Source organism: Myxine glutinosa, chromosome 2 (assembly GCF_964187855.1).
Source record: "Myxine glutinosa chromosome 2, kmMyxGlut1.1, whole genome shotgun sequence".
Lineage (NCBI taxonomy): Eukaryota > Metazoa > Chordata > Myxini > Myxiniformes > Myxinidae > Myxine > Myxine glutinosa.
The window spans coordinates 156,186,479-156,212,191 of record NC_136262.1 but is presented as its reverse complement, the minus strand read 5'-3'; the positions used below and the strand labels follow the sequence as shown (position 1 = coordinate 156,212,191).

General features: G+C 50.3%; 1 protein-coding gene across 1 annotated transcript in view; it reads right to left on the bottom strand.

The window, feature by feature from the left end:
* LOC137422247 (high affinity cAMP-specific and IBMX-insensitive 3',5'-cyclic phosphodiesterase 8B) overlaps positions 1-25,713 on the bottom strand; it is a 250,684-nt gene that overhangs the window by 40,283 nt on the left and 184,688 nt on the right. The window lies entirely within an intron of this gene.

Here is a 25,713-nt window from a genome sequence, read left to right as displayed (position 1 = left end):
CACACACACACACACACACACACACACACACGTCCCACATGTATATATCCCACATCTATATACATGTTTAAAGTGTACGTGCCCTTCCCCCCTCCCCCGCCGGGAACGCTGGGTACTTCTGCCAGTAACTGAGTAACTAATAAAATAAAAACAAAGAAATATCTCTCGATAATTTCCTGAAACTCGGTGAAATTTGATGAAATTCGCTCGGTGAATTCACTCGGTTTATCGGTGAAATTTTTTATTTGGGCGGTGTATAATTGCTTCGAACGAAATATCTCTTAGCAATTTCCCGTCTGTTTCATGTCCATGCACACGTGAAATGAACACATGAACCTTTACTTCCGGATAATAATGTTGAATGAAATAAAAACGAAGAAATATATGTCGGCATCATTGTTGACGTTTTTGTAACGACTGTCATCAAATGGAAAAGTAATATATCTTAACGGAAAAGAAAAAGCGATTTTTAATATATGTCGACATATTGCCGTCTGTGTCATGTTGGGCGGTGTATGATACAACATGACGCGATTTTTAAAAATATATCTCTGCATTTTCCCGCGTGTGTGTGAATGGTCTCAATTATTGCTGACACCGAGTCTAAAACCATCGATGAAAATGAAATCAGATGGTGAGTTAGATTGGAGATAAAGGCGTGAGAGAGACTCAATGGCCTGGAAGTTACAGGCCTTTGAGAATTCATTTCGTTCTATAAACGGCAACTTTCATCGGATTTTCTTCCCGTTTTTTTTCAACCGAGTCTACAACTATGTTAGCGACTGTGAAAAATGAAATGATATATCGAATTTGATTTGAAATAAAACTGGGAGAGAGAGCAAGACACCACGGGCCTACAAAACTGGGCCTCAAAGCTATGCGAGTTAATAGAATGGTGGATATTTGTTTATATGAAGCCTCTCCCAGAATTTGTTTTCGAAGCCCCTCCTAGAATGGGTGGAGCTACTCTCTCAACGGAGTAAGCCACACCCCCAGACAGACGGATCACCTACGCCTATTATAATATAGATATGTGTGTGTGTATATATACAGTCACGTGAAAAAGTAAGTACACCCCATGTAAAGTTTTGACTTTTTCAACATATTTCAACATACAGCTATTTGATCTTAATTTCAACAATATTGATAGAAAAAGGTGATATAATATAACAAATATCATGAAACATTTACATTTTGTAGTCCATTGTATAATTTAAATAAACATAAATACAAATTTCGCATGTGGAAAAAGTAAGTACACCCCTACATTTATCACTACTTCAAATACCTAAAATTAGAATCAGGTGCACCAGCTCAGGTGAAAATGATTAGAACATCATAGAGAGGATCTTGGAGGAACCTGTCTTATTTAAACCTCAGACATTTAGTTTGGTTTGCTCTTTGTTGTTGAAGTGTGCGGCGTCACCATGCCTAGATCGAAAGAGCTCTTTGAGGCCTTCAGAAAGAAGGTTAAAGATGCCTACGAGTCTGGGAAGTGATTTAAAAAGATCTCCAAACAATTTGAAATCAATCATTCGACTGTCCGGAAGATCATCTACAAGTGGAGAAGATTCCAAACAACTGCCAACTTGTTCAGGCCAGCCCGCCCCAGCAAGTTCAGCCCGAGAGCAGACCGCAAGATGCTGAAAGAAGTCTCGAAGAACCCCAGAATGTCATCACGGGACCTACAGGTAGCTCTTGCCACTGTTGATGTCAAAGTGCACGAGTCTACCATTAGAAAGAGGCTGCACAAATTTGATCTACATGGGAGGTGTGCCAGGAGGAAACCTTTGCTGTCCAGAAAGAACATCAGGGCAAGACTAAAGTTTGCCAATGAACACCGGGGCAAAGACCAGCACTTCTGGAACAATGTGCTCTGGACAAATGAGTCAAAGGTAGAGCTATTTGGCCACAGTACCAGAAGACATGTTTGGCGAAAACCAAAGACAGCATTTGACCACAAGAACCTGATACCAACTGTAAAGCATGGTGGTGGAAATATTATGGTTTGGGGCAGGTATGCTGCATCAGGGCCTGGGCAGCTCACCATCATAGAATCCACTATGAATTCTTCATTGTACCAGAGGGTGCTTGAGGATAATGTGAGGCCATCTGTCGGAAAGTTGAAGCTCAACCATAGGTGGACCTTGCAACATGACAATGACCCTAAACATACCAGTAAATCCACCAAGGAATGGCTGAAAATTAAGAAATGGAGGGTTCGAGAATGGCCAAGTCAAAGCCCGGATCTAAATCACATCGAGATGTTGTGGGGGATTTGAAACGAGCTGTGCATGCAAGAAACCCCTCAAACATCGCACAGCTGAAAGAATTCTGCATGGAGGAGTGGGAAAAAATTTCTCCCAGTCGATGTCAGAGACTGGTAGACAGTTACAAGAAATGCCTACTTGAGGTTGTTTCTGCCAAAGGGGGCAATACCACCTATTAGAGCCAAGGGTGTACGTTTTTTTGTTTTTTTTTTGTATACAAGATCGAGGCTCGTGAAGGAGCTAACATTAATCACACAAAAAGTCAAACCGACACAAACCGACACATAAAACACAAAATAAGCGGAGCAGTAGACAATATGGGGAGAGAGGGGGAAGGACACAAACACAACATTTAGAGCAGGGACATCGAGAGAACTGTGGGAAGGAGAGGGCTTGGGGGAAGTTGGGAGAGGTATAAAAGATATGGACACTGCAAGGACGTCCAGGAAAGAATTGGAATTTCGAAAAAGTGTATCTGGGGTGAATTAGCGGGGGTAGAAAAGATCAAGGTTTTGGAAGGGGGAAGATAAGAGATGGTGGTGAACAGGAGGGAGGAGTGGGATTGAAGGAACTGGGGGAGTTTGTTCCAGAGGCAGGAAAAAAGGGGAATGAAAGAGTGAAGGTGAGCAGAGAGCCTAGATTTTGGCAGTTTAACCATAAGAGGGTTGTTGGCAGATCTTGTGCGACCTGTAGGAATAAATGGGGGACAGAGCACAGAGAGAGCTGGGGGAGCAAGGCCGGAGAGGAGTCGGTAGAAGACAGAAAGACCACCAACCGGCCTGTGGTGAGTGAGTGAAAGGCCCTCGGAGTTAGCTTCATCGCAGGAGATTCCAATGATTCTGAAAGCTTTGGCTTCAACAGCGTGAAGCCGAGCTGGGTGTGAGGCAGGAGCACTGGTCCAGAGGGGGGAACAGTATTCCATTGAGCTGCGGATGAAAGCCTTGTATGTGGTGAGGAGCTCAGGTGTGCCAAGGAAGGACTTCGCACGACGGAGGATGCCCAGTCGGCGATTGGCTTTGGAGGCTAGCTTGGCAATGTGGTTTTCCCAAGAAAGATCATGGCAGATAGTGAGACCCAAAAGCTTGAGCGACAGAACTTCTTGGAGAGGATTGTTGAGAAAGTAGATGGGAGGGTTTTCCAGTCGGTCTTTTCGGAGAGACATAGTAAGAGTGTGAGATTTGTCAGGATTGAAAGACATGTTCCACTTGTTTGACCAGTCTGATTTTGTCCAGGTCTGCAGAGAGTGAGGAGGCTGCAGGCTGCCGATCTGAGGGATGAGGAATGGAGCGGCAGATAGTGGCTTTTTTACTGCTGTACTGCTGCGGCAGAGTGCGGCAGCAGTACTTTTTCCACATGCGAAATTTGCATTTATGTTTATTTAAATTACACAATGGACTACAAAATGTAAATGTTTCATGATATTTGTTATATTATATCACCTTTATCTATCAATATTGTTGAAATGAAGATCAAATAGCTGTATGTTGAAATATGTTGAAAAAGTCAAAACTTTACATGGGGTGTACTTACTTTTTCACATGACTGTGTGTGTGTATGTATGTATATGTATATGTATATGTACATGTATATACATATATATATAGATGTATATATATATATATATATATATATATACACAAAGAATTAAGTTAAGCACCCCCCCCCGTTTTTTTACAACCTCGCACATTACAAGTTTGTTGTCGTCAAAACAGTGTAATATACCCATGTTATTGCTATATTTTCTGGAGAAGTGATATTATGGTCACATAAAAACATAACAATCATGCCGTTTTCAATATTTTATTCTGAATAATTTAAGGTGAAATTTTTTGGGAATTTTAGGCATATTTTCACCTCAATTTAAGTATGGAGCTATAGGTCCATCACGGACAGTGTGGATGACGTTTATGTTTTCTAACGTACAGTCATTGTTCTGAGAAGACCTCTAGCGATCTTTGCGTCAATAACGTGTGTAGGACCCACGTGATCGGATCACTGACTCAACCCTACGTCTCATAGACCCTGTAAGCCGTCGTATGCGTTGCTGTGGCAGGTTGTTCCATTCCCGATGTAATGCACGTTCCAATTCATCCAGATTGGCTATTGGAGGGACCATCTTCGCAATTTGTCGTCCCAACATGTCCCGAACGTGCATTACATCGGGAATGGAACAACCTGCCACAGCAACGCATACGACGGCTTACAGGGTCTATGAGACGTAGGGTTGAGTCAGTGATCCGATCACGTGGGTCCTACACACGTTATTGACGCAAAGATCGCTAGAGGTCTTCTCAGAACAATGACTGTACGTTAGAAAACATAAACGTCATCCACACTGTCCGTGATGGACCTATAGCTCCATACTTAAATTGAGGTGAAAATATGCCTAAAATTCCCAAAAAATTTCACCTTAAATTATTCAGAATAAAATATTGAAAACGGCATGATTGTTATGTTTTTATGTGACCATAATATCACTTCTCCAGAAAATATAGCAATAACATGGGTATATTACACTGTTTTGACGACAACAAACTTGTAATGTGCGAGGTTGTAAAAAAACGGGGGGGGTGCTTAACTTAATTCTTTGTGTATATATATATATATATATATATATATATATATATATATATATATATATATATATATATATATATATATATATATATATTTGCGGTTTTTAGAACCCTCCACTTTGTAAATATTGTAATAATCCCTTATAAATAATCCCCTGTAAATATTCCCACTTTTGTGTAAAGGTCAAAGGTCGCACCCTAGTTAGTTAATATTGCAACACGTTGGACACCATACGCTCTTCTTTAGTTATTTCATTAGTATGTGTTTCAGGTAAGGATCTGTTCCCAATAGTTTGAATCTGCGTTGTATTAATCAAATAACCGAGGCCCCTTTTTCCAATCCTATTCATTTTGCGGCGTAACCTCCCTCCAAATTGTGTTCCCTTGCTTGTCAGAAGCATTCGCTGCCTTCTGGTTGTTCCCGCAAGCCGCCATAAGCCACGCGGCTGAGTTGGAGAAAAAGGGGGAGGAGCGCCAGGAACGAAGGCGTGGCCCCTCAACGCACCATCAAGGGGGCGGACCGGTGAGCGCTCGCGACCAGTGAGGGCCGAGGCCAACTCACCGGTAGGCGTGTCCAAAAGGCAGGCAGCTTTATACGAGTGGGCAATATAAGCGGCTGCGTGGGACTACTTGAGAGAGGTGCCCGGGAGAACGACTTGAACAGATGAGAAAGGAGTCCTTGCTTGCCGTTTACAAACTGTTGGAGGCGTGCACAACTGGCCGAAGGCTAAGGGTCAATTTATTACGTACGCCGCATCCCAGTCTTCCCCCCCACGATATATTTGTCCGCTCACGTTAAACGCCATGCTAAGCTGCCGGCTGCTCGTTGCCGCGGTACGAGTGAACACCCGGAGTTTGGACCGGAGCGCGAGGTCGGAGCTGGACCTCACCGCCTACCATCGACGCCTACCTACCACGACCTTTCTCTCCCTTCCCACCACCACCACCACCACCACCTTTTCGTGTAAGTGTGTTTGTTCTGTCCTGGGAGTGATAATATAAGACTGTATAAGGCTGCACTGTGTTACTGCTTCTTCCTCTTCAACTGGACATGACCTCTTTCGTTTCCTCTTCATTCTTGTACAATAAATTCTGTGTTCCTCCTTTATCTGATTTCTTCTCATCCGATCGCTTTAGCCTTTTCCCGATTGAATACCGGTGGCACGATTAGGCTATAATCGGATCTAGTCTTTGTTCACGGCCTGAGTCGTGGCTCGCTTCGCTCGGCGTGTCCATTGCAGCCGCGGCTCGGGCGGGGCTCATTTCCTCGCTTACCGGAAGGCGCTGGTAATTAGGTAATAGGAGCAATTGGCCTACCACCCTATTCAGCACTGACCGGAAGTGACGTCATAGCTCCAGGACCCGGACGACCAGCTTAATAGATGAGGGGATTAACTCCCCACCCCCCCTCGGTAAAGGGAGCGCCGTACTCCGAGATCCGCAACAATATATATGTATACTTTTTCACATGACTGTATATATATATATATATATATATCTATATATATATATATATATTTATATATATATATATATATTTATATATATATATATATATATATATATATATATATATATATATATATATATATATATATATATATATATATACACACATATATACACACATATATATACATATATATATACATATATTAGTGGGGTTACCCGTGGGAATCCCACAGGCATCGACGTGTGTGACATTTGGACATCTTGTTTAGATGCTGCACATTAAATTTTACAAAATGGTTACTGGCAATTCATCAGATCCAGAAATGGTGTAATGAACACAATTTATTTATTTCACATAATATGTGACCCCTCGCTCCTCTCCACCTGACACTCTCCTCTGTCCACCCTCACGCCTCTCCAATCCCACTCCTCCTCACACTCCCCTCCAATACCTCCTCAAACTCCCCTCCAATACTTCCTCACACTCCTCTCCAATCCCTCACACTCCTCTCCAATCCCTCACACTCCTCTCCAATCCCTCACACTCCTCTCCAATCCCTCACACTCCTCTCCAATCCCTCACACTCCTCTCCAATCCCTCACACTCCTCTACAATCCCTCACACTCCTCTACAATCCCTCACACTCCTCTCCAATCCCTCACACTCCTCTCCAATCCCTCACACTCCTCTCCAATCCCTCACACTCCTCTCCCTCACACTCCTCTTTCCTCACACTCCCCTCCAATCGCTCCTCACTCTCCTCTCCAATCGCTCCTCATTCTCCACTCCAATCAGCCCTCAATCTCCAACTCCTTGCTCCTCACTCTCCAACCCCTCGCTCCTCACTCTCCAACACCTAGCTCCTCGCTCTCCAACCCCTAGCTCCTCGCTCTCCAACCCCTCGCTCCTCGCTCTCCAACGCCTCGCTCCTCGCTCTCCAACCCCTCGCTCCTCGCTCTCCAACCCCTCGCTCCTTGCTCTCCAACCCCTCGCTCCTCGCTCTCCAACCCCTAGCTCCTCGCTCTCCAACCCCTAAATCCTCGCTCTCCAACCCCTAGATCCTCGCTCTCCAACCCCTAGCTCCTCGCTCTCCAACCCCTCGCTCCTCTCTCTCCAACCCCTAGCTCCTTGCTCTCCAACCCCTAGCTCCTCGCTCTCCAACCCCTCGCTCCTCGCTCTCCAACCCCTAGCGCCTCGCTCTCCAACCCCTCGCTCCTCTCTCTCCAACCCCTAGCTCCTCGCTCTCCAACCCCTCGCTCCTCTCTCTCCAACCCCTAGCTCCTCGCTCTCCAACCCCTAGCTCCTCGCTCTCCAACCCCTCGCTCCTCTCTCTCCAACCCCTAGCTCCTCGCTCTCCAACCCCTAGCTCCTCGCTCTCCAACCCCTAGCTCCTCGCTCTCCAACCCCTAGCTCCTCGCTCTCCAACCCCTATCTCCTCGCTCTCCAACCCCTAGCTCCTCGCTCTCCAACCCCTAGCTCCTCGCTCTCCAACCCCTAGCTCCTCGCTCTCCAACCCCTAGCTCCTCGCTCTCCAACCCCTAGCTCCTCGCTCTCCAACCCCTAGCTCCTCGCTCTCCAACCCCTAGCTCCTCGCTCTCCAACCCCTAGCTCCTCGCTCTCCAACCCCTAGCGCCTTGCTCTCCAACCCCTCGCTCCTCGCTCTCCAACCCCTAGCTCCTCGCTCTCCAACCCCTATCTCCTCGCTCTCCAACCCCTCGCCCCTCACTCTCCAACCTCTCGCTCCTCACTCTCCAACTCCTCGCTCCTCACTCTCCAACCCCTCGCTCCTCACTCTCCAACCCCTCGCTCCTCGCTCTCCAACTCCTCGCTCCTCGCTCTCCAACCCCTCGCTCCTCGCTCTCCAACCCCTCGCTCCTCGCTCTCCAACCTCTCGCTCCTCACTCTCCAACCCCTTTCCCCTCACTCTCCAACCTCTCGCTCCTCACTCTCCAACACCTAGCTCCTCGCTCTCCAACCCCTAGCTCCTCACTCTCCAACCCCTTGCTCCTCGCTCTCCAACCCCTCGCTCTCCAACCCCTCGCTCCTCGCTCTCCAACCCCTCGCTCCTCGCTCTCCAACCCCTCGCTCTCCAACTCCTCGCTCTCCAAATCCTCGCTCTCCAACCCCTCGCTCCTCGCTCTCCAACCCCTAGCTCCTCGCTCTCCAACCCCTAGCTCCTCGCTCTCCAACCCCTAGCTCCTCGCTCTCCAACCCCGAGCTCCTCGCTCTCCAACCCCGAGCTCCTCGCTCTCCAACCCCTAGCTCCTCGCTCTCCAACCCCTAGCTCCTCGCTCTCCAACCCCTAGCTCCTCGCTCTCCAACCCCTCGCTCCTCTCTCTCCAACCCCTCGCTCCTCACTCTCCAACCCCTCGCTCCTCGCTCTCCAACTCCTCGCTCCTCGCTCTCCAACCCCTCGCTCCTCGCTCTCCAACCCCTCGCTCCTCGCTCTCCAACCCCTCGCTCCTCGCTCTCCAACCTCTCGCTCCTCACTCTCCAACCCCTTTCCCCTCACTCTCCAACCTCTCGCTCCTCACTCTCCAACACCTAGCTCCTCGCTCTCCAACCCCTAGCTCCTCACTCTCCAACCCCTTGCTCCTCGCTCTCCAACCCCTCGCTCTCCAACCCCTCGCTCCTCGCTCTCCAACCCCTCGCTCCTCGCTCTCCAACCCCTCGCTCTCCAACTCCTCGCTCTCCAAATCCTCGCTCTCCAACCCCTCGCTCCTCGCTCTCCAACCCCTAGCTCCTCGCTCTCCAACCCCTAGCTCCTCGCTCTCCAACCCCTAGCTCCTCGCTCTCCAACCCCGAGCTCCTTGCTCTCCAACCCCGAGCTCCTCGCTCTCCAACCCCTAGCTCCTCGCTCTCCAACCCCTAGCTCCTCGCTCTCCAACCCCTAGCTCCTCGCTCTCCAACCCCTCGCTCCTCTCTCTCCAACCCCTAGCTCCTCGCTCTCCAACCCCTAGCTCCTCGCTCTCCAACCCCTAGCTCCTCGCTCTCCAACCCCTAGCTCCTCGCTCTCCAACCCCTATCTCCTCGCTCTCCAACCCCTAGCTCCTCGCTCTCCAACCCCTAGCTCCTCGCTCTCCAACCCCTAGCTCCTCGCTCTCCAACCCCTAGCTCCTCGCTCTCCAACCCCTAGCTCCTCGCTCTCCAACCCCTAGCTCCTCGCTCTCCAACCCCTAGCTCCTCGCTCTCCAACCCCTAGCTCCTCGCTCTCCAACCCCTAGCTCCTCGCTCTCCAACCCCTAGCGCCTTGCTCTCCAACCCCTCGCTCCTCGCTCTCCAACCCCTAGCTCCTCACTCTCCAACCCCTCGCTCCTCACTCTCCAACCCCTCGCCCCTCACTCTCCAACCTCTCGCTCCTCACTCTCCAACTCCTCGCTCCTCACTCTCCAACCCCTCGCTCCTCACTCTCCAACCCCTCGCTCCTCGCTCTCCAACTCCTCGCTCCTCGCTCTCCAACCCCTCGCTCCTCACTCTCCAACCCCTCGCTCCTCGCTCTCCAACCTCTCGCTCCTCACTCTCCAACCCCTTTCCCCTCACTCTCCAACCTCTCGCTCCTCACTCTCCAACACCTAGCTCCTCGCTCTCCAACCCCTAGCTCCTCACTCTCCAACCCCTTGCTCCTCGCTCTCCAACCCCTCGCTCTCCAACCCCTCGCTCCTCGCTCTCCAACCCCTCGCTCCTCGCTCTCCAACCCCTCGCTCTCCAACTCCTCGCTCTCCAAATCCTCGCTCTCCAACCCCTCGCTCCTCGCTCTCCAACCCCTAGCTCCTCGCTCTCCAACCCCTAGCTCCTCGCTCTCCAACCCCGAGCTCCTTGCTCTCCAACCCCGAGCTCCTCGCTCTCCAACCCCTAGCTCCTCGCTCTCCAACCCCTAGCTCCTCGCTCTCCAACCCCTAGCTCCTCGCTATCCAACCCCTAGCTCCTCGCTCTCCAACCCCTAGCTCCTCGCTCTCCAACCCCTTGCTCCTCGCTCTCCAACCCCTAGCTCCTCGCTCTCCAACTCCTCGCTCTCCAACCCCTCGCTCTCCAACTCCTCGCTCCTCGCTCTCCAACACCTAGCTCCTCGCTCTCCAACCCCTAGCTCCTCGCTCTCCAACCCCTCGCTCCTCGCTCTCCAACCCCTCGCTCCTCGCTCTCCAACCCCTCGCTCTCCAACTCCTCGCTCTCCAACCCCTAGCTCCTCGCTCTCCAACCCCTAGCTCCTTGCTCTCCAACCCCTAGCTCCTCGCTCTCCAACCCCTAGCTCCTCGCTCTCCAACCCCTAGCTCCTCGCTCTCCAACCCCTAGCTCCTCACTCTCCAACCCCAAGCTCCTCGCTGTCCAACCCCTAGCTCCTCGCTCTCCAACCCCTAGCTCCTCGCTCTCCAACCCCTAGCTCCTCGCTCTCCAACCCCTAGCGCCTCGCTCTCCAACCCCTTGCTCCTCGCTCCCCAACCCATAGCTCCTCGCTCTCCAAACCCTAGCTCCTCGCTCTCCAACCCCTCGCTCCTCGCTCTCCAACCCCTAGCTCCTCGCTCTCCAACCCCTCGCTCCTCGCTCTTCAACCCCTCGCTCCTCGCTCTCCAACCCCTCGCTCCTCGCTCTCCAACCCCTCGCTCCTTGCTCTCCAACCCCTAGCTCCTCGCTCTCCAACCCCTAGCTCCTCGCTCTCCAACCCCTAGCTCCTCGCTCTCCAACCCCTCGCTCCTCGCTCTCCAACCCCTTGCTCCTTGCTCTCGAACCCCTAACCCCTCGCTCTCCAACCCCTCGCTCGTCGCTCTCCAACCCCTCACTCTCCAACCCCTAACTCCTCGCTCTCCAACCCCTACTCCCCGCTCTCCAACCCCTCGCGACTCACTCTCCAAAACCTCGCTCCTCACTCTCCAACCCCTCACTCCTTGCTCTCCAACCCCTCGCTCCTCGCTCTCCAACCCCTCGCTCCTCACTCTCCAACCCCTTTGCTCCTCACTCTCCAACCTCTCGCTCCTCACTCTCCAACCCCTCGCCCCTCGCTCTCCAACCCCTCGCTCCTCGCTCTCCAACCCCTTGCTCCTCACTCTCCAACCCCTCGCTCCTCACTCTCCAACCCCTTGCCCCTCACTCTCCAACCTCTCGCTCCTCACTCTCCAACTCCTCGCTCCTCACTCTCCAACCCCTCGCCCCTCACTCTCCAACCCCTCGCTCTCCAACCCCTCGCTCCTCACTCTCCAACCCCTCGCTCTCCAACCCCTCGCTCCTCACTCTCCAACCCCTCGCTCCTCACTCTCCAACCCCTCGCTCCTCACTCTCCAACCCCTCGCTCCTCACTCTCCAACCCCTTGCTCCTCACTCTCCAACTCCTCGCTCCTCACTCTCCAACCCCTCGCCCCTCACTCTCCAACCCCTCGCTCCTCACTCTCCAACCCCTCGCCCCTCACTCTCCAACCCCTCGCTCTCCAACCCCTCGCTCCTCACTCTCCAACCCCTCGCTCCTCGCTCTCCAACCCCTTGCTCCTCACTCTCCAACTCCTCGCTCCTCACTCTCCAACCCCTTTCTCCTCACTCTCCAACTCCTCGCTCCTCACTCTCCAACCCCTCGCCCCTCACTCTCCAACCCCTTGCCCCTCGCTCTCCAACCCCTCGCTCCTCACTCTCCAACCCCTCGCTCTCCAACCCCTTGCTCCTCACTCTCCAACCCCTCACCCCTCACTCTCCAACCCCTCACTCTCCAACCCCTCGCCCCTCACTCTCCAACCCCTCGCCTCTCACTCTCCAACTCCTCGCTCCTCACTCTCCAACTCCTCGCTCCTCACTCTCCAACTCCTCGCTCCTCTCCCGTCTCATTCATTTTGGAAATGGAAGTTACCACACAACGCATGAATTGTCCCGATCCTCAAGAGGAAGTGTCTCGTACTCATCAAATGGCAAGTAAATTACATTGTGAAAATTAAAGATTTCAAATAAACCTATTTAAAGTGTATGCGCACATAACTAATAAAAAAAAACGAAGAAATATCTCTCGGTAATTGCCTGAAACATATTTTAGTTTTTACTTCCGGATAATAATGTTGTATGAAATAAGAACGAAGAAATATATGTCGTCTTGTGACGACTGTCATCAAAAGTAAAAGTAATATATCTTAATGGAAAAGAAAAAGCGAATTTTTAATTTTTGTCGACATTTTCCCCGACTGTTATTTTAGGAGGTGTATTTTCGTGTATCATCGTGGCGCAATTATTAAATATATATCTCTGCATTTTCCCGTGTGTGCGTGAATGTTCTCAATTATTTCTGACACTGAGTCTAAAACCATCGATGGTGGTTTTAAAAATTAAATCAGATGGTGAATTTGAGATAAAATCGTGAGGGTGACTCCATGAATGGGCTTTATTTTACCGGCCTTTGGGAAATCATTTCATTCTATAAACGGAAACTTTCATGGGATTCTCTTCCCGTTTTTTTTCAACCGAGTCTAAAACTATGTTAGTGACTGTTAAAAAATAAAATAAAATAAAAATAATGCATTTATTTTATATAGCGCTTTTCAGGAAGCCCAAAGACGCTTTGACAGAGTGCAAAACATAATGCATAGCAAAACATAAAAACAATTGCAAAAAAGAAGAATCAATAGGGAAATATTCAAAGCACAAAGGAAGGAGAAGGAGAGGAGATAGTCAGGGGTTAGATGCTGTGGGTTAAATGTTGAATGCAGTGTTGAACAGGTGGGCCTTGAGTGATGTTTTGAATGTGGTGAGTGAGGAGGAGTCTTTGATGGTTTGAGGTAGTGCGTTCCAGAGTGTGGGAGCAGCGATGGAGAAGGCCCTGTCCCCCCAGGATCTGAGTTTGGTCCGGGTGGGGGGGGGGGGGGGGGGGACAGGAGGTTGGCAGCAGCAGAGCGGAGGGTGCGGGTGGGAGTGTGTCTGGAGAGGAGGTCAGCCAGGTAGGATGGGGCCAGGTTATGGAGGGCTTTGTAGGTCAAGAGGAGGATTTTGTACTGGATTATCTGGGAGATGGGGAGCCAGTGAAGCTTGTAAAGGACGGGGGTGATGTGGTCACGGGTCCGGGAATGGGTGAGTAGACGGGCAGCGGAGTTCTGAATGTATTGAAGTTTATTGGTGATTGTTGAGGGTGAACCATAGAGGAGGCTATTGCAGTAGTCCAGACGGGAGGTGATGAAGGCATGGATGAGGGTTTCTGCAGCCACGGAGGAGAGGGATGGACGGAGACGGGCGATGTTTTTCAGGTGAAAGAAGGCTGTCTTTGTGATCTGTTTAGTGTATTTGTCGAAGGAGAGGGTTTGCTCAAAGATGATGCCAAGATTCCGGATGTGAGGGGAGGTGGATACTGGGATACCGTCGATGTTGAGGGCAAAGTTATGGGTGGATTTTATGAGCGTTTTTGGGCCAATGATGATTATTTCAGATTTATCATAGTTAAGTTTGAGGAAGTTGATTTGAAGCCAGGATTTTATTTCAGTGATGCAGCTTGTCAGGATAGAGTGGGTGGCGGTGGAGATGGACTTGGTGGAGATGAAAAGCTGGATGTCATCGGCGAAGCAGTGGAATTGGAGACCATGACAGCGGATTAAGTGACCGAGGGGGGACAGGTAAAGGATGAAGAGGAGGGGGCCAAGAACTGAACCTTGGGGGACACCTTGGGGGAGGGGAGCAGTGGGGGATTTGCAGTTATTGATGGAGATGAACTGGCGTCTGTCAGAGAGGTATGATTTAATCCAAGAGAGGGCAGTGCCGGTAATGTTAAAGGTGGTTTCAAGTCGGGTGAGGAGGATGGTATGATCGATGGTGTCAAAGGCAGCGCTGAGGTCGAGGAGGATGAGAATGTTGAGGTTGCCAGCGTCAGAGGAGAGAAGGTCGTTGGTGATTTTGAGGAGAGCAGTTTCAGTACTGTGGTTGGAGCGGAAATCCGGATTGGAATGTTTCATACAGGTTATTGGCATGATATATCGAATTAGAGTTGAAATAAACCTGTGTGAGAGAGAAAGACAACGCGGGCCTAACTAAACAGGCCTCAAAGCTATTCGAGTTAATAAAATGGTGGATATTTGTTTACATGAAGCCTCTCCAAGAATGGGTGGAGCTACTCTGTAAACGGAGTAAGCCACACTCCCGGACAGACAGACAGACAGAATCACCTTCGCCTATTATAATATATATATATATATATATATATTGTTGCGGATTTGGGAAACCCTGCACTTGGTGTAATTATTGTAAATATCACCCTCTGTAAATAGTAATTCTTTGTAAATACCTCCATCAATTGGTAAAGGTCAAAGGTCGTCCCTTTAGCTAGTCCATCGCATACACGTAGCAAATCATAGGCTTCCCTCAATAGTTATTTCTTTATTCTATGTCAGTATAAGGCTCTGTTTTTCCACTAGTTCATTGCATTGCACCAAATCAAATAAGGTAGAATTCCCTTTTTAATTGCCCAAGAAATTGCATTGCCAACCGCAATTACCAACTGCATTCGCCGCCATGCCATGTGCTCTAACTCGGGGAAGAAGGGCATGCCCGCCCATCGTCATCGGGAGGAGGAGTCAGCCAAGCGCCAGGAACAAGTCATGGCTTTGCCAACGCCTCATCAAGGGGCGGGATCGGTGAGCCCTCGCGACCAATCAAGGCCGAGGCGAGCTGACCGATGGGCGATTCCAAAAGGCCGGCGGTTTGATCGCCACGCGCCTCATAAAAGGAGTTTGAGAGGGACTGCTTCAAGAGAGGTGTGAAGGACGAGAGAGTTGAAGGAGCCTGAATCGAGAGTCCTGTCAAGAGAGACGCGCAACCTGCGGGAGTACGAGTTCAAGGGAGACGCTGTTCCAACCAGCCTTGCCACGACAAGCTCCGACGCGTTGCCGCGAGCATCCCGGCAGTGTGGACCCGAGGGTGGAGAGTCGGCGGCTGCTCGCTCCCGGCCCGGCCGTTCTGCAGTCCCACCTGAACCTTCCTCCCCTTCCGGCCATTCGTTCCTGCCTTCATTCCCCATTCGTGTAAGTCTGACTGTCGTCTGTCTGTCTGTGTTGTCTGGGGTTTAAGTTAAGCTTGTTATAAGAATTGCACTGTGTCTTCTTCTTCTTCTTCTGCTTCTTCTGTAAGTTATTTTCGTTTCTTTCCTTCTCCCTTGGTTTCTTTGGTTTTGTACAATAATTAGTAATAAATACCTGTGTTCTTCCTACCTTTGCCTTCTTTCCTTCACATTCGTTCGTTTTAGAGGTTTCCACATTGAGTTCCTGTGGCACGATTTCGGCCAACGCATATGAATCGGGTTTAGTCTTTGTTAATGGCTCGAACTGCGGGCTGTTAAAACCGCTTGGCAAAATAACATCTTGTCCGTGGTTTTGAGCGGAGTTACCCACCTGCCTTGTGGAGGGATTGCCGGAGGTGTACGGGAATCCCTTGACCAATCGCTTCGGGCAATCCCACCCCACAGGGGAGCGGGGTCGCTTCAGAATCGGAGACGGCCAGTGCAAATAGAAGGGGGATTAACCCCCCCCCCCACCCCCCCCCCCCCCCCCCGCTAAGGGGAGCGCCGTCCTCCATTTCCGTAACAATTGGTGTCAGGAGCGAGATTCGGACCCGAAGTGCGCTTAACGCACTCAAAATTACGAGTGGTCGAAATTTTATTTAACATCCAAATTAAAAATCGTGCCATGGATAATCAAGGTGACCGGATGCCGGTAGGGGAGTTACAGGGGGTAGAATCGACCCAGGACCCCAGGGAGGAAATGGAGGAGGAGAGCAAGGAGGATGTGGTAGCGGGGGTTTCAGACGCACAAAATGGCGGCCTCGTGCACGAGGTTTCAGGCCCACAAAATGGCGCCTCACGCGTGGCTGCGGCAGCCACGCCCGCAGCACCGGTGGATTTGAACCTTTGTCATGCTGCAAATGGAGGCCATTATGGCCAAGATGGGTGAGCAAATGGAAAATAAAATGGATGCTCGGAGCGATAAGATGAGTGAGAAAATGGGAAACCAAATTGAAGGGATGGAAAGCAGAATGAGGGACGAAGCAAGGGGTACCAGTGAGCAATTGAGAGATGGGTTAAGTAATATGGGAAATCAATTTGGGGGGCTAGAAGCCAAATTTGGGGGATTAGAAAACCAAATCGGGGAATTGAGAAATGATATGGGAAGCCAAATCGGGGGGCTCGAAGGTAAATTGGGGGGCCAACTGGAGGACATGGGTAATCAAATTGGGGAAATGAAGGAGGGGTTCACGGGGTTGGAAAATAGAATGGCTGCCCAGGAGAACCAGATGGAAGGGGTGAAGAATGGGTTAGGGGGGTTAGAAAACACCATGGAAGGCAAATTGAGGGAAATAGGGGAGCAATCCGCCCGGGAAATTAAACATATGGGGAATCAGATAGAGGAGGTGAAAATCGGGTTAGAAACCAAATTGGCTGCCCATAGGAATGATTTGGAGCAGATGAGGGCGGCATCTACGAAAGAGATGGGAGAAATGGGGGAGGAGATCAGACGAGGTGTGGGCGAAGAGGTCGCGGGGGTACGCGAAGAGGTAAAGCGGGGTGAGGAGCGTATGGAGAAAGAGGTGAGAAATAGTACGGCTAGGTTACAGGGGGGCATAGAAGATCTGACGAGGGGAGTAGAGCAGCTGACGGTGGGACAAAAGCAGTTAGGGGAGCAAGTAGAAAAGAACACTGTGGTAATCGGGGGGTTGAAGGCGACACAGAAAGAGATTAAAAAAAGGAACTTATAGCGACGAAGAGGGAATGTCAGATGGTACACGAGGGGTTGACAAAGAGGTTGGACGAGGTGACAGAGGCAATGGAGACAAAAGAACGGGAAGTAAGAACGCACATAGAGACGACCAAGGTGGCCTTAGAGGAAGAAATTGAGGAGGCGCACCGGGAAATAAAAGAGGTAAAGCAAAAACTAGAGGATGTGGAAGAGGGGGTAAGTGAAATTAAGAAGAGATGGAGGGAAACTCAGAGGGAGATAAAGGAGGAAGTGATGGATTATGTACAAGGTCTGTGCTCAAATCATGATGATGTGCTTACTGACCAAATAAAAGGTTTGCAGGTGGCGGAGGAGGAGCGAAGACGAGGTGCCGAGGTGAGTGGCGATATAATCGGAAATGTATATGGTATGAGGGGAGATTCAGTGGGCTTGGGTGTTGGTTTAGACCCGGGCGTTCGTGGGAGGCTGCTGATGAGGTGTGCGACAGCTACAGAGTGTGTGGAAAGAGGAGGTGTGCAAGGAGGTACGACTTTGGGGAATGCGAAAGGTATTTGTGAGCCAGCGTGTGCAGCGGTGATCGGGTGTGTGCAAGAATGCACCCCCATGAGTGGTACGGAGTATGTACCGGGAGAGAGTGCGACAGGTGCACGAGAAAGGTGTGGAACGGAGGTGTGTGTGAGGAAAGAGTGTGTGCCGAGGAGTGAGTGTGCTGTCGAGAGTGAGAGTGAACGCACGACAGAGTGTGGTGGTGGCAGTGACATGGAGTACGAGTGGGTTGTGGCAGGTGAGAGAGAATGCACACCTGGAATGGAAGAATGCACACCTGGAATGGTCGAGCGCATGTGTGAATGCACACCTGAGTTGGTGGTGGCGCGAGTGCGAGAGGGCACATTGAAGCGCGTGATCGGATGTGCAGAAGAGTGCACACCCATGGTTGTCACAGAGGACGTGACCGAGGAGTGGACGCGAAGAGGTGTGTTGATGAGGTGTGCGAACGACAAGTGTGTGCCAAGGTGTGCGGTGGTCAGGTGTGTGACGAAGTCTGCAAGCGTAATGAGTGTACCTGGGTGGTGCGTAAGAGAAGGTGCAATAACGAAGTGTATGGAGACACCTGGATGTGTGAATAAGGAACGGAACGCGTGGTGTGAGCATGCAAGTGAAGCATCAACGCTAAACGGGATAGCGGTTAGACCGACTTTTAGCCGACGCGAGCCTTTGGTTCGTGCCGGGCTTTGGGTGCTGCAAGAACCGGCGGGGGTCGTAATCACGGCGGTTTCAAAAGAACCGCCGTGCGCGATCCGCGCTGGGCCTCGCTCTGCACGGTCGCGTCCGTGCTCCGCTAAGCGGAGCGGGCGGACCGGTTCGAGGGCAGGTAGGAAGGGTCGGCACGGCGACCCTTTGTGGTTGCGGCGTTCTGGCCGGGCGAGTTTGGGCCATCGGGCGGGAGACCGGAAGGTTCCGCGCCGAGATGGACCTTGGAATCTTGGCCCGAGCGAACCTCCTTCCCTGAACCGAGTGCCGGACGGATCCAACTGCAGGAAACGAACCACCCGCGTTCATAGCTCGACTTGGCGAAGCCGAGCTTTGCGAATGTAAAGACGCACCGAGGCTCAAGTTAATGGACATTTGGTAGGGATAGGGAATTGGTGATTGGCCAAAAATTGATGAGCAAAATTTGATTGGCAGATGATTGGCAAATTTTGGATTGGCAAGAATTGGAATTTGATGGCAAAATTGATAATGGGAGATGCCCGATGTGGAGGGACGGCAAATCTACCATCCCTCACATATCTCTGGGGCACATGAGCATTAGTTATGGGGATTGGCGGTGAAAACCTAGCCAGGGAGGGCTTGGTTATTGTAGGGATCTAGAGGATTGGCCATAGGGACAAGATTTAAGTAGCGACATGATACCTGTAGTCGGGGACGTAGAGAGTTTAAGTGGATTCTAATGACGAGGGAGCGCAATAATGTAAGGGGCGACGGGGAAGCGCGAGTTTCAGAGGGGAGTAGTTAGATCAGATGATGCTGTGTGTGTGTGTAAAAGTGCATTCAGTAGCATATTGTGAAAAGTGTGGGTGAGTGCATTGTATTGAATGAAGAAGCCTGGGAGGAAGGAGGGTGCAGGTGGCACCAGGTATGATTGCACAGGTGTGCAAGCAAAGCACAGGTGTATGGAGAATGGTTTTCGGAATGAATGGTATGGAATACATGGAGTATGGAATGGATGGTGTGGAGTGAGTATGGTGGAAAATGTGGAGTGGAGTGGTTGGTGCGAAGGGAGTGTATGGGGAGGCTGGACCCCATCACGAATACCCGGCGAGGGTAGTTTAAGAGTTAGGTAGAGGGTATAGGTAAATTGTGGTTGGATATTGGCATCTGTGGTGCAGGTAGTGGCAAGGAAGTGCTTAGATGGGTGCACGAGTCTGTGGAAATGGCTGGGCGTGTGGGCTTAATTGGTACGTATGGTTATTCGGGCACTCCGCCACTGGTAGTTTGTCGGCCAGGTGAGGCCGCAGGTAGGCTCTGGGAGCCAGTCAGAGTAGTGTTCAGCGGGGCCCGAGGATCCAGGAGAAGGACCCGGGTAGCCCAATGCCAAAAAGGGCATCAGAGGGGTGAGAGAGCCAGGAGGGGCCTTCCCAGATTTAGGGTAGTGGTAAGGAGCGTGGCAAGCTTGGGTGGCGACTTCAGTGGCTGAGGTGCGCAGGTAGGTAGACCTGCTGGTAGAGCCACACGACCCAGCTCCGAAATTGTGCGAAGGCACAGTAGTGAAAACTTGGGGGAGTGAGACCCCAAATTGAATGGCATCACAGGATGGTCAATGGGAATTTGGTTCTTAAAACCGCATAGAGTGTAAGATGGCCAATGGATTGGCAGGGAAAGACCCCGGGTAGTGTAAAGTGTGTTAAAGTCATTTAGAAGGTAGATAGGATTGAAATCTCCTCGCACCATCTGCATCCACTCACCTGAGGCGACGTAACTCCACACCATGCCATGGGTGTTATTGTTTTGTTTTTTTGTGCAAATGTTTTGGATTGGATGAGACGCATCACGACGTGGGTATGACATTGTGCTGGTTGTTCCATCTCTTCCTCCTTAAGAGGGATTGATGATGAATTGGTGATGGCTAATTTGGATTAGTGGGATTGTAACGAATTTGGTATAGGGGAGATAGGGGGAGGATGTGACATTAGTGACGAATTGGTAAGTGTGTAGATTTTGTAAATATGGGGGTAAGGGGCAAGGGTAGAACAGGTGAAGGTTGGGGTGACGTACGATAGGGACGGGCTTTTCTCCGCTCAGTCTCCAGGCGCACCTCACCTTACATTACCTTTATTGATGTGTACCCTTGTGACTTTACCCCTCGCTAACGCTGCGTCTTTGTCTTCCTTCTCCCAACCGAGGATCGTGCTCTCTGGGCACTGGGGGGAGCGTGCGGGAGGCCGCGTCTGGGTGCCCGGATCCTTGCTGCCAGCTGCCTGCATCGATGCACCACTTTATGGACCACGTTGTTGTGGCCGAGCACCACCATATGGACCCCATGTGTTGGGGCCTAGCCCCTCTGCTGGGACCGGCCACGATGGCCCAAGGGAGATCTTGCTTGCGGACCTTGGTAACGTGGCACTTATGCCATACAGGTGAACCACCCCTAGGTCGGCCCCTGTTGGCCGTAAATAAAAAGACAAACGGACACGTTTTGTGCATTTTTGCTTTATATTTCCAAATAGGCAGCAAGCCAGAAGACCAAGGAAGACCAGACCAGCGGCAGAACATCGGCCGGCTGAAGGGGGCGCCAGTGAGAACTTTTTAACATCTTTACTGTGCATTTTGGTGCTTTGGTGCTTTGGTGTTTATCGGTGCTGGTGCATCGATGCAGTGCATGCTGTCTCCTCCCCTCCCACAGGATTTTCTTTTTTTGTTCCCCCCAAAAGAAAAACAACAGGTCCTGGGTTGCGTTTTGTAAATACTCCAATAATGTAACTTGTAAATAATGCTCCCCACCATTCATGTTTAGTTTGCGAATTAATTCCGCAATTCGGTTATCCTGTGGGCGTGTATCTGTTAGGCAGGGTGCAATGCAACAGCGGGACATACTTATTTGTGTTTTAAAAACTGTCGCACTCAGGGTCAGGTTAATTGTAGAGGGAAATTACACCTGCGTGTCACATTAAGTAAAGTTTTATAGGCCCGGGCCGTGCCTGGAGGAAGAAGGGTGCCGTGTTGCGGATTTGGGAAACCCTGCACTTGGTGTAATTATTGTAAATATCACCCTCTGTAAATAGGAATTCTTTGTAAATACCTCCATCAATTGGTAAAGGTCAAAGGTCGCCCCTTTAGCTAGTCCATCGCATACACGTAGCAAATCATAGGCTTCCCTCAATAGTTATTTCTTTATACTATGTCAGTATAAGGCTCTGTTTTTCCACTAGTTCATTGCATTGCACCGAATCAAATAAGGTAGAATCCCTTTTTAATTGCCCAAGAAATTGTATTGCCAACCGCAATTGCCAACTGCATTCGCCGCCATGCCATGTGCTCTAACTCGGGGAAGAAGGGCGTGCCCGCCCATAGTCATCGGGAGGAGGAGTCAGCCAAGCGCCAGGAACAAGGCGTGGCTTTGCCAACGCCTCATCAAGGGGCGGGATCGGTGAGCCCTCACGACCAATCAAGGCCGAGGCGAGCTGACCGATGGGCGTTTCCAAAAGGCCGGCGGTTTGATCGCCATGCGCCTCATAAAAGGAGTTTGAGAGGGACTGCTTCAAGAGAGGTGTGAAGGACGAGAGAGTTGAAGGAGCCCGAATCAACAGTCCTGTCAAGAGAGACGTGCAACCTGCGGGAGTACGAGTTCAAGGGAGACGCTGTTCCAACCAGCCTTGCCACGACAAGCTCCGACTCGTTGCTGCGAGCATCCCGGCGGTGTGGACCCGAGGGTGGAGAGTCGGCGGCTGCTCGCTCCCGGCCCGGCCGTTCTGCAGTCCCACCTGAACCTTCCTCCCCTTCCAGCCATTCGTTCCTGCCTTCATTCCCCATTCGTGTAAGTCTGACTGTCGTCTGTCTGTCTGTGTTGTCTGGGGTTTAAGTTAAGCTTGTTATAAGAATTGCCCTGTGTATCTGCTTTTTCATTTTCCCTGTAAATTACTTTTATCTCTTCTTTTCTATGGTTGTGTAAATAGTAGTTAATAAATATCTGTTCCTCCATTCTTTGATTTCTTCTTTCTCATCCGATCGCTTTAGAGATTTCCCCATTGAGTACCTGTGGTGCGATTTCGGCCAACGCATATGAATCGGGTTTAGTCCCTTGATAAACGGCTCGCGCCGCAGTTCGCTTCGCTCGGCGCAATTAGTCAATTACGCTGCGGCACGAGCGGAGGCATTTCCTCGCTGACGGCCGGTGGTAATACTTAGGTATTGAGACTAATTTGGGCTTACGACCCTACGTACCATCGGCCATCAGTGACGTCATACTTCCAGGACTGGGGGAATCGGCCAGTGTAAAAGACAAGGGGACTGACCCCCCTTGGTAAGGGGAGTGCCGACCCCAGAACCGTAACAATATATATATTTCAGAATTATATATATATATATATATAACAATATATATAACAATATATATAACATATATATATTTTCAGAATCATTGGAATCTCCCGCGATTAAGCTAACTCCAAGGGCCTTTCACTCACTCACCGCAGGCAGGTTGGTGGTCTTTCCGTCTTCTACCGACTCCTCTCTGGCCTTGCCCCCCCAGCCCTCTCTGGGCTCTGTCCCCCAAATATTCCTACAGGTCGCACAAGATCTGCCTGCAACCCTCTTATGGTTAAACTGCCAAAATCAAGACTTTCTGCTCACCTTCACTCCTTCATTTCTCTTTTCTCCCGCCTCTGGAACAAACTCCCTCACTCTCTTCAATCCCACTCCACCCTCCAGGTCTTTAAAACAGCTGTTCACCACCATCTCTTATCCTCCCCCATCCAAAACCTTGATCTTTTCTACCCCCGTTAATTTCGGTCCCCTTGTGTTTTATACCTCTCCCCCCCCCCCCCCCCCTCCCCTTCCCACGCCTCCTGTCCCCAAGCCCTCTCCCTCCCACACTTCTCCCTGCTCTCAAATGTTGTGGTTGTGTGCTTCCCATTCTCTCCCCATCTTGTCTTCCGCTCCCTCTTTTTGTATATTTTGTTTGTCTGGTTGATTTGTTTGTGAAATAAATGTTAGCTCTTTCACGAGCCTCGATTCAGTATACAAAAAAAAAAAAAAAAAAAAAAATAAAAATAAATAAATATATATACAGTGTATATATATATATATATATATATATATATATATATATATATATATATATATATATATATATATATATATATATATATCCACGATATCCATTTTTCCGTTCTCCAACCTATAGTATAGCTTTGTCTTTAAAAACTCAACGTTTCGGCCAGCAACCCAGCGTGCGCTGAGCCTCCACTAGCCTTCATCAAGAGAAGTTCCCTTGTTCACCTCCTCCCAGATATATCTGGGGGGAGGGGTGGGCCTATTCTATCAACCAATCACAAAGCTGCGTTGCGAGACCTCGTGACCATGGACCCATGCTCGGCTTATGTTGCAAGTGTTTTGTGCGTGTTTGAGCGGTGTATTGTATTTTGTTGTCCGTGTTGCCTGTGTCGGCTATGTCCCACTTTGTCTTTGTCCTCCTCCACGCATCAGTGTCTCTCTGGTGTATTTATGCATGAGAGGTCCGTATGCCTGTGGTAACGCCACAGTCTCCTCTGTCAATGGTGCCCGCGTTTGGCCAGTGTGCCAGGCCTCCAGTATTCGCCTCCTGGCCCGGTTCGGGGATGCCGCCAGCACGTTCACATTGTCCCATAGAGGAACATGGCCCGCCCTTATTCCATGCTTGGCGATAGCAGATCTATCTATGGGTTACCAAAAATCCACAAAGAAGACGTTCCATTACGGGTCATAGTGTCGTGTATCAATGGACCATCTTATGCATTGTCAAAGTTCGTGGCCAATATACTAAAGTACCTCGTGGGAAAAACCGACCGAGGATTGCGCAACAGCTCCGAGTTTGTGGACAAAATAACACACACCACGATCCATCCACACGAATCCATGGTGTCCTTTGACGTCATTTCGCTATTCACTAACGTGCCCACAACCCTGGCGGTTGATGTGGCGAGACAGAGGCTAATGGAGGATGATTGCTGGAAACAGGCCGCCGACAAGTTGAATGTTGATGACGTTTGTGACCTCCTCAGCACTTGTCTGTCTTCCACCTATTTTGTCTTTGACAGAACATTTTACAAACAGGTGGTCGGCACTGCGATGGGCTCCCCGGTGTCTGCGGTGGTTGCCAATATGGTGATGGAAGAGCTGGAGACACGCACCATCCCATCCCTCCCAACACAGCCACGTGTCTGGTACCGCTATGTCGATGACACTTTTGTCATCTGCCCCAGCACGGCTGTTAATGCAATCCAGGAGGGCATCAGTGGAATGTTTCCTTCCATCAAGTTCACCTGTGAGGAAGAACAGGATGGGTCGCTTCCATTTTTGGACGTCTTGGTGAGGAGGAACCTCAATGGAAGCTTAAGTACCGCATTATATAGGAAACCCACCCAGACCGAGCGTTACCTCGATTTCAGGTCTTGCCATCCACTGCACCATAAAAGAGCTGTGGTGAATACACTCGTAAAAAGGGCAAGGAATATACCGTCTACCTTGAAGGGCAAAAGGAGAGAGATCAAGCATCTCAAATGGGTATTGAAAGCCAATGGCTACCCAGACCACCTCTGCCCAAAAAATGAAATGGTACTGGCGGCTCCAAGAATCCAGGACGTGCCACAGGAACCACCTAAGGGCTTCTGCGTGCTACCATTTGTGCCACGGGTATCTCAAAGGATTGGCAGGATTTTGAGACCGGTCGGGGTGAGGGTCAACTACCAACCTATATACACCTTGAGACGTGCACTGACCAAGGTCAAAGACAAAAGACTGAAGAATGATTGCACAGGTGTGGTATACACCATTCCATGTGACTGTGGTGGAGAATACATAGGCGAGACTGGAAGAACCTTAGGCCAGCGCATTAATGAACACCACAAGGCCTTTGAGTGTAATCACCCAGAAAGATCTGCTATCGCCAAGCATGGAATAAGGGCGGGCCATGTTCCTCTATGGGACAATGTGAACGTGCTGGCGGCATCCCCGAACCGGGCCAGGAGGCGAATACTGGAGGCCTGGCACACTGGCCAAACGCGGGCACCATTGACAGAGGAGACTGTTACCACAGGCATACGGACCTCTCATGCATAAATACACCAGAGAGACACCGATGCGTGGAGGAGGACAAAGACAAAGTGGGACATAGCCGACACAGGCAACACGGACAACAAAACACAATACACCGCTCAAACACGCACAAAACACTTGCAACATAAGCCGAGCATGGGTCCATGGTCACGAGGTCTCGCAACGCAGCTTTGTGATTGGTTGATAGAATAGGCCCACCCCTCCCCCCAGATATATCTGGGAGGAGGTGAACAAGGGAACTTCTCTTGATGAAGGCTAGTGGAGGCTCGGCGCACGCTGGGTTGCTGGCCGAAACGTTGTTTTTAAAGACAAAGCTATAGGTTGGAGAACGGAAAAATGGATATCGTGGATATAATTCCCAACCGCCGTTCATTACTTGATATATATATATATACACACACACAAAAACCCAGTCTGGTCGTTAC